A 9,745-nucleotide genomic window follows, 5' to 3' on the forward strand; every position below is an offset into this window, starting at 1 on the left:
GAATAGGTTTTTTGAAACCTCAAATCCTATCCAAAGTGACAAACTTCCTAATCCTTCTCATTTTTCTAATCCAACAAAGCCACACCTCCTAATCCTTCTAATCCTTTCAAATAGCGCATTGAAATCGATGAGCTTTTGAGGGCCATTCTCATTCAAACCACTACACTGCCTTTTCCTTTGTCTATCACAAAGGTATGTATGTATGCTGGTATGGCTAGGAATGGCCTCCACTGACTTATGTGTTTGAATACTTGGCTCATAAGGACTGGCACTATTAGGAGAGTGGCCTTGTTGGAGGAAGTGGGTTATTGTGTGGGCAGGCTTTGAGGTCTCTTATGCTCAAGCAATGCCTAGTGTGCCACACAGTTTCCTTCTGCTGCCTGAGGATCAAGATGAAGAACTCTCAGTTCCTTTGCCAGCAGCAAATCTGCCTGCAAACCACCATATTTCCCACAATGATAATAATGGACTAAACCTCCAAACTGCAAACTAGCTCCAGTTTAACGTTTTTCTTTGTAAGAGTTGCAATGGACTTGGTGTCTCTTCACAATAATAAATAAACAACATAGTTTATTTAGTTAAATTTAAAATTGGAACTGTGTGGTAGTTTGAATATGTTTGGCCCAGGGAATGGCACTATTAAAAGGTGTGACCTTATTTGAATAGGTGCATCTTTGTTGGAAGAAGAGTGTCACTGTGCAGGTGGGGTTTGAGACCCTCCTCCTAGCTCCTGTGAGACAATCTTCTCCTGGTTACTTTCATGAAGATGTAGAGCTCTCAGCTCCTCCCAGTACCATGTCTGCCTGCATGCTGTCATACTTCCTGCCATGATGATAATGGACCAAATCTTTTAAAGTATAAGCCAGCCTGTGATGGTTTGAAAATGTTTGGCACAGGGTGTAGCTCTATTAGGAGGTATTACCATGTTGGAGTAGGTGTAGCCTTGTTGGAGTAAGTGTATCATTGTGGGCATGAGCTTTAAGGACCTCCTCCTAACTCCATGGAAGCCAGTCTTCTCCTGTCTGCCTTTGGATGAATATGCAGAACTCTAAGTTCCTCCTGTACTGCACCTAAATGTTGATGATGTCTGAATCTCTGAAGCTGTAAGGCAGCCCCAATAAAATGTCCTTATAAGAGTTGCCTTGGCCATGGTGTCTCTTTATAGCAATGGAAACTTTCCCTAACTAAGACAAACTGATACTTTGTTTTATCTTTTTGAAAGAAGATGAAGATCTGTAGATCTTTTACACCCTCTCTTAATTCTTTTTCCTTTCTTATTTTTTATATGGTATCTCACTATGTGTTACAGTCTGGAATTCAAACAGATCTACCTGCCTCTGTCTTCCAATCGCTGGTATTGGAGGTATTTGCTACCCCACCTAGCCCTTAGTGTTATTTTTTAATTATGTGAATGTGTGGATCTGTACACATAAGTGAAGGTACTCAAGGGGTTAGGAGTAGAATCCCTTAGAAGTTATAAGTAGTTGTGAGCCATTGAATGTGGGTGCTGGGAACCAAACTCATGTCCTCTCTCAGAGCATTGCTGCTCTTAACTGCTCACCAGTCTTTCCAACCTCTTAGTTCTTATGTGGGTTTCTTGGCTAGAGTAGGAGTTCAGTACAAAGGATGGTGTGTTAGTTAGGGTTTCCATTGCTGTAAAGAGACACCATGACCAAGGCAACTCTTATAAAGGATAGCATTTAATTGGGACTGTCTTACAGGTTCAAAGTCTGTGATGGTTTGTATATGCTTGGCCCAGGGAGTGACACTATTCAGAAAGTGTGGCCTCCTTGGAGTGGGTAGGGCCTTGTTGGAGTGGGTGTGTCACTGTGGGTGTGGGTTTTAAGACTCTTATTATAGCTCCCTGGAAACCAGTATTCTGCTAGCAGCCTTCAGATGAAGATGTAGAACTCTCAGTTCCTCCTGCACATGCCTGCCTAGATACTGCCATGCTCCTGCCTTGGTGATAATGAACTGAACCTCTGAATCTGTAAGCCAACCCCAATTAAATGTTGTCCTTATAAGAGTTGTCTTGGTTATGGCGTCTGTTCACAGCAATAAAACTCTAAGAGTCCATTAAAATCAGGTCAGTAACAAAACAGCTTCCCAGCATGCATGACTCAGAAGAAGCTGAGAGTTCTGCATCTTGATTTGACTATTAACCAGGAGAAGACCGACTTTTATGCTTCAAAAACCACTCCCACGGTTAAACACTTCCTCTAACAAGGCCACACTTACACTCCTAACAGTACCAAGCATACTCAAACTACCACAGATGGTTAACAAAAGAAAGAATAATAGTTGCATTAATGGTTCTTGGTACTTGTTTAAGGAAATCTTTATAAGAGAATGAAATCTAATAAGACTTTTATCAAAAAACTAGAAAATCACCTTGACCCTTGGGTAAAGTGGCCTAAGGTTAGGGGTAGGGCTGCTTCCCACTCTGGACCCTCCCAACACTCCCAATGCCCTCCCAAATGGAGACCAGAGAAAAATGTAAGGAAACTTTTATTGTTTGGTTTTAGTTTTGGTTCAAGACAGGGTTTCTCAGTTTAACAGTCCTAGATGCCCTAGAACTTGCTTTGTAGACCATGCTGCCCTTGAACTCACAGAGATCCACCTGCCTTGGCCTCCCAAGAATTGGGATTAAATACCAGCATGAATTAAAGAAACTTTTAATGAAAAGGGAGGAGCATAGAAGGCCTTAGATGAGGGTGAGGCAGATGAATGGAAAAACAAAGGAAGTCTCCTAGAGTCTATGTTTGAGTCGAAAGTAGGATTGCGTTTAAGTAGGATTGAAAGGAAGGTGTTATTTTAGATATGAGGGAGAGTATAGCAAGAGGCATCTGGAAGAGTCCAGTCCAGAAATAGAATGTAGTATAGTGAACATGACCAGCAGACTGGACTGGACCGTAAGAGAAGGGAGAAAGGGGGAGAGATAGAAAGACAAAGAAGTTGAACACTGTAAGTGGGGCTTAACGGACTATCTTAGCAGGAGCTTGGAAGACTAATGCTGAGAGAAATGTGCTATGGAAACCCAGCTCAAGTAGTTTCATAGGGGAACAATATTAGCTACTGTACTATTGTGATATTCTGGCAAAGAATGTGGCTGCTTTTTGCCCTAGTTCTAAGAATCTACCCGAGGCTACACTGAAGAGTTTTGAACTAATTTCATTGGCAGAGGAGATCTCAAGACAGCCTAGTATTGACTGTATCTTATGATTATTAGTAATCATGCTTATGCAGATCTGCAGTGAAAAAGACCAAGCAGGGCAAAAAGAAATGCAATACATACAGTTTTGAAGAAAAAAGAGCACCAGGAAATTTAATGTTGGGGCCCAGTCTAATGTGAAAAAGATGAGAGGATAGTTGGTGGTGATGGCCCATGCCTTAAACCCAGCACCAGGAGGCAGGGCAGGCAGATCTCTGAGTTTGAGGCCAGCCAGGTCTTCAAAGCATGTTCCAGGGCTACAAAGAGAAACCCTATCTCAAAAAGAAAGGGAATGGATATGGTGTCCTCTGGACAAGATCTCATCCAGTTAAGCTTCTAACATATTATAAGGAAATGTCTAAGGAATCTTCTCCTCAAGCAAAGAAAAGCTTATTCAATGGACCAAACCAGCAAACCAAAAGAGGGGGCCAGGTTCAAGCCCAAGCAAGCAGAACTTGGCAGCATGAACCCGATGGATTAGGATTTAGAGTCACGAAGGATGCAAGATTAAAGAGATTTGTGATCATCTTCCATGGTTAAAGAGAGCCACTGAGGCCAGGTGTATCACAAAGTAGTAGCTATATGGAGGCCCAGGGACACCACTGAGACAAAGCTGTGAAAGTAAAGCCTGAATTATGAGACCCCAAAATGCGGTAGATGCCAATAGCCATGGGATAGCTTCATGGAGAGTTGCACATAGCAAGTGGAAACAGCCCAAGAGAGAGAAGTATGTTGCAATCAGTGTAGTTGAAAGGAAGAATCATCTAACCCCCTATTGCATTTTTGTTAGTTTGCTTTGATTTTGTTGTTGATGTTGTTAGGTTTCTGTTATATTGTTTGTTTGTTTGTTTGTTTGTTTGTTTGATGATTGATTGATTGATTGACTGACTGATTGCTTGATTTGATTTGGTTTGATTTTGAGAAAGTGTTCTTCTGTGCAGACTTGACTATCCTAGAATTCACTCTAGACCAGACTCTAACTCAATGATCCATCTGTCTCTGCCTCCCCAGTACTGAGATTAAAGATGTGTGCCACTATGTCTGGATCACCTAAACCCTTTGACATCAGACATAGATATAGAGGATTTGGGTTTCAGTCTTGCTTTGGTTCCGCATTTTTTCACTATACTACCTCACCTCCCCTTTGGAATGATAATGTATATTCTATGCCATTGTAGATTGGAAGTATGTAATTTCTTTTCTTTTTATTTTTTTCTTTCTTTTCTTTTTTTTTTTTTTTGGATTTTTACAAGGGTTTACAGTTAAGAGTCTGTCTTGACTCTCAGAAGAGACTTTGAATTTTGATCAGGAGGATTAGGAGGTATGTGGCATTGTTGGAGATAAGTTATTGAGGAGGTGGGCTTTGAGGCTTCAAAAACCCATACAAGTCTCTCTCTCTCTCTCTCTCTCTCTCTCTCTCTCTCTCTCTCTCTCTCTCTCTCTCTCTCCCCCTCACTTCTTCCTTCCTTCCCTCCCTCCCTCCCTCTCCACCATGCCTGTCTACCTGCTGCCATGCTTTCTACCATGCAGCTCTAAAATTGTAAGCAAGCTCTGAATTAAATTCCTTTTCTATCAGTTGACTTGATTGCAGTGTCTCTTAATAGCAACAACATAGTAAAATAGTAAGACAGGTATCATTACATGTAAGAGTATACACACACACACACACACACACACACACCATATATAAAAATCAATATTAAAAATATGAGACAACCTTACATCCAGCTCAGGATGGCGTGAGCTCTGGGCACAAAGACTGTGCTTCACCTCTTTAGAACAATGGGAAAAGAAATTAACCATGTTTCATGACTGTTAATTTTGCAGTCAGTTAGAGGCTGTTCTGGGCGGCCCCAAACTCAGGGTGGTATTTGAGATAGGAGATAGCTTGCTGCATTTAGCCAGTTTTGAGCCAGGAAGGAATAGCTAACTGTTATGTTTTATCCTTTATCTTTTTGGCCAGTTCAGGATCCCAACCTGCTCTTTTGGCTCATTTTTAACTGTGAGAATTAGTTTGAGGATTATTGCAGAAATGTTAGTGTTTGACGGCTTAACCCTGCCACTTTGGGAGCCTGTTTCTACTCTTAATTCCTTAACCCTCTGTTTATGCTAACAAGGTAAATAGAATGGGTTGCTTTTCTCATTTTTAGACAAAGAAAAATATCTTAATTAGGGTTTCTATTGTATGGCAAGACACCATGACCAAAAGCAACTTATGAGAAAAGGGTTTGTTTCATTTTATACTTCCAGATACCAGTCCATCACCAAGGGAAGGAAGGAAAAGACCTGAAACAAAAGCTGTGGAGAAATGTTGCTACTGGCTTGCTCCCTGAGGCTTGCTCAGCCTGCTCTCTTTGACAACCCAGGACCATGTGACAAGAATGGCACCACTCACATTGAGGTAGGTCCTCCTACATCAATCACTAAGAAACTGTCTAATAGGTTTTCTTAATTGTTTACAGGCAAATATTATGGAGGCATTATACTTTTTTGCTCCAAAAGGGAACAATCAGGGCCCAGTCACAAGCAAATCAAAATAAAATCAAAGTCCAAATATACAAAACATTGAGTGTCAAATTTTTAGCATTCATGATCTTCTGGGCTTCAAAGGGCTTTAAAGTTCCACCTCTCTGTCTTTGCCAACCACAGCATACATTTGTCCCACAGGTTCAAGTCAGCTCTACTCCACAGTTGTTGCTGTCCTTGGTGGTCATCCCATGATACTGACATCTCCAAATGCTTGATACTCTGCAACAACCAGGCTGTACCTTCATCAATAGCCTCTCCTCAGTTCTCTTCAGGGACTCTGATCTAGCTACATGGATCTAACCTCAACTTTTTTCCTTGACTGCTTCAATTCTTGGGTTACTACTACAATTGAGGCTGCACCTTCACTAATGGACTCTCCTCTCATAGCACCAAGCTACAGCTACTCTCTGTGACATCTTTATGCCTTCAAATCTAGCACCACCTGGAAGACCCTATGATATGTTAGCAAGTTTGTCTATGAGCACAAAGTATAGCCTTGGCCTTCTTTGGACCACAGCTTCTGTGTACTGACGCAAGGAAGCAATCCCAATAGATTTTGTCCCAGTGATACTGATCTTGAAGAGATTCAGGTAACACCATCTTTTCCTGAATCCATTTTGTGTCTGCATAGACATTTTTTTAGCCTTTTTTAGCCTTCTGCCCCCATAAACAGCTATGTCTGTCTTGGTGATCTTGTCTGTAAGCAAGATGTACTAACCAAAATAATTAATGTTTATACAAACCAAACATAAACTAAAATATCTGAAAAAGGTATAAATCAAATTGTCATGTTTTGTTTGAAATTAATACTATGTTCTGCCAGAACAGATGTTGTAAGGTTACTATGACCCTTATGTAACATTGATATAATTGTAGTTTTGGCTTTTAAAAATGCTGTACCTCTTAGCTTTGGCACCAAGAAACTTTTTGAGGCATTAGCCCCCTTTTGGTCACCAAAAATTAAAGGATACTATGCTTTTAATTGGCTTATTAGTGTGGTGGTCTGTATCTCTTTCATATGGATTATCTTATTTTTGGAGGCCCCAGTGAGAATCTCCTATACCTCACAGGACTCTGTGTTACTCTGGGCTTTCCTGACCAGGAACACATTGCACAGAAGACACTCCTTGACAAATGTTCCAGGACCACACTCCTTTCACTGAGTCCAGAAAAGTCTGGAATGACTTTCATGTTCCAAGACGCTGAAAGAGACTGAGTCTTTCTGATACTCCCAGGAGGAAAGTCTATATAAGGAATCCGGTTCTGATTGAAAAAGACAGGCCTCTTGGGGATCCAACTTAGAATTAAGAAAGATATACCCTCTGAGGAACCTTCCTAAGTCTCGAGGAAAAAAACAAAACAAAACCCTGAAGCAGAGTCTTCCCCTGTTTTCCCACATTGAGCTAGGGTGTCAATAGAGGAGATCCTGGTTTCTTGATTCTTTCTCTCACAAGAGATTTGGTTTGGTTTTATTCTGGATGAATGGCTGGCCATCTCTGTGAGTGGTGGATGCATGCTGGGCACACTCTGCCCAGAGTTAATTTTGTTGACTTTGTTATTGGTGTCTCCTTCTTGTCTCATCTCCTCCCTGTTATTGGTCTTGAGAGGAGGTAAGCACTCCTAGATTGTTCTCTGCACTCACTTTGACTTAATGGTGGCTTGAAGCCTCTCACTCTCTAGGGAGAGACCCACTGTCCTCATTGCTCATGTTATGCAAGCAATGCTACTTCCATTTGGGATTGTACTGACCGCCCTAGGGCACCCTTCCCTTCAGAGAACTCTCCCTGAGGTCCCATGGGCTTTTCTGGCATTGGCTGCATTCCACACCTTCACCTAACCCAGCACCATGACCTCACTGTAGCTCAGCTGACTTAAACACTCCTTGCCTTCCTTGACGGCCTGTTTCATTTCATTCATTTTACCTGTGAACTCCCCAGTTATCCCCCTTCTTCCTGAGGATGGAAGAATTTCCATTATGCCAAATTGTTCACAGAGTCAGCCCTCTGACTTGAAATGTTACTCCTCTCCCCTATGCCAGACCTGTATCAGGTCTTACACGGGGCCATCTTCTTTTCATTATTTTTGTTTCTAGGCTGGTTCTATTAATCTTCTACTCTGAAGCATGTAAGCTTTCTCCTAACATAGAGTCACCCAAATCTAAGCTTTCACCCTTTACTGTTTGCAGAAAAACTTTTCCAAGGGGTTGGGATTTTGCTCTCAAAGGGCACTTTTCATAAACTGACTTCATAGGAGTATGAAGAGGAATGGCTATTGATCAGTTCTCTATATCCTGCTATTGCCTGATAAATCTGATTTAAAGTTATGGAGACCCAGAACACCCCGATCAATCTCCTTAAATTGGTCAATGATTAACGCTTGTCCTAACCCTGCTCTCCACCCCCTGCCTGCCTGGCTCAAGATCTGTGCTTTTAAAAATCATCCTACTGGTTTGATTTTTAAAGATTCCATATCTTCCCTCCTGTACTTCCCCCCCTGGAGCCTGAGGACTCTGGTCTACTTCTCCCCTCTTTGTAGTCTAGGCATCTCTTTTTCCTACAACCTTGGCCCCCTCCCTCTCTGTCCCTATGCCTCTACCTCCTTCCCTACTTCTCCTTAGGTACAACACTGCCCATCTCCTTCATCATTTCCCCGGCAACCACCACAATCCCTTTCTAACTAAGGAAGATCCCATTGCTTTCACTCCCTGTGTGTCCTTTACCCCGGTTGGCCTCTCATTTGAGAGCCTGCCATGCTTCAGTCTAACTCAGACCCTGGATATTGGCAGAGGCCAAGAGCATATCGTTCGATCCAGTGGCTTCAGGTTGGCCATCCTGTTTGCAAGCCAAAGCTGCAAATGCTACATTAGTGAGGGAAGTTGACAAACTCACTTTAGACCAGGATCTGATGCACACAACTGGCCATGCTATGTAGACCCTCCTTTGAGGGATGCGAGGGTGGATGTCAAATGCATTGCCCAGTACCAGAGCCTCTTACTTGATCTTCCCTGTCTCACTTTCAGTGCTGTGTCTCAAGCCAGTGACATTAATAACCGACAATAGCCTGAAGTCCCTTTCCATAATTGTGGGGACATGATGGACACATCTCATGCTAGTTGCCCAGACTTTTAAGACTCTCCCCCCACCCTGAGGTATATGTTGAACTCTTTACTGGTAGAAGCAGTCTGGTCATCTTCAGAGGCAGGCAGGGGAGTTGTGGCAGTCGTAATTGCCCATCTACCCAATAGCACACCTAAATCTTGCTACAGTGAACTTTAGTCCAAAACACAGAATTAATAGAGTTCACTTGGGCTCTGCACTGGGGAAAGAACTTACAAGTAAATATTTATAGACACACCAGGCATGCTTATGTGACCCTTATTGTTCATGTCATGATTTACAAAGAAAATAATTTTAGCTGATGAAGGGAAAACTATTAAAAACAAAGAAGAAACTTTAGCTTTCCTTGAGCTCCCTAAGCTGTCTGGCTCCCTAAGGAGGTAGCTCTTATCCATTGTAAGGGACATCAAAGGGCCAACACACCTGAAGTCAAAGGATTGGAGGGGATATTAAGCATCTGGTAAGCATCTGAGATTCCTGTAGAACTTCCATCTTGCCCATCATCTTTCTTACGCCACAGCTCCCTTCTCAACTAACCTATCTCCAAGAAGAAGAGGAAAAGTCCTGCTTCCAAGACATAAAACAGGATACAGCCAGATAGTGAATCTTGTCAGACTTAAGAATCATTTCATAGTAATTACACCACTTATCTGGGCACTACCAGACTGGCCAAATTACTACCTTCCAGGTAACCAGATTCTGCAGCTCTGAAAGAGATGCATCTCAATGTCTTTCCTGTACCTGGGTAAACCCAAAACAAAGAACAAAAGGAACATTCACCTGAAGGACTAGCCTCTGATTAGAAGCTTATTTCACTCCCAGGGAACTTGGTTTGCTTTCACTACTGGTTTCATCTGATGTACGGCCTCAGAACATCTGTATAATAATC

At 42.1% G+C, this 9,745-nt stretch overlaps 1 long non-coding RNA gene across 2 annotated transcripts; it reads left to right on the plus strand.

Annotated features, from left to right (window-relative positions):
- Positions 1-1,898: 1,898 nt before the first annotated feature.
- Positions 1,899-6,421, plus strand: LOC127677386 (uncharacterized). Of its 2 annotated transcripts, none has more exons than XR_007976513.1 (3): positions 1,899-1,990; positions 5,462-5,612; positions 5,879-6,421. It is a non-coding gene; the product is annotated as an uncharacterized LOC127677386 (long non-coding RNA). The 2 variants fall into 2 exon arrangements; XR_007976514.1 differs by lacking the exon at positions 1,899-1,990 and adding an exon at positions 5,233-5,328.
- The last annotated feature ends 3,324 nt before the right edge of the window (positions 6,422-9,745 follow it).

Source organism: Apodemus sylvaticus, chromosome 2, assembly GCF_947179515.1.
Source record: "Apodemus sylvaticus chromosome 2, mApoSyl1.1, whole genome shotgun sequence".
Lineage (NCBI taxonomy): Eukaryota > Metazoa > Chordata > Mammalia > Rodentia > Muridae > Apodemus > Apodemus sylvaticus.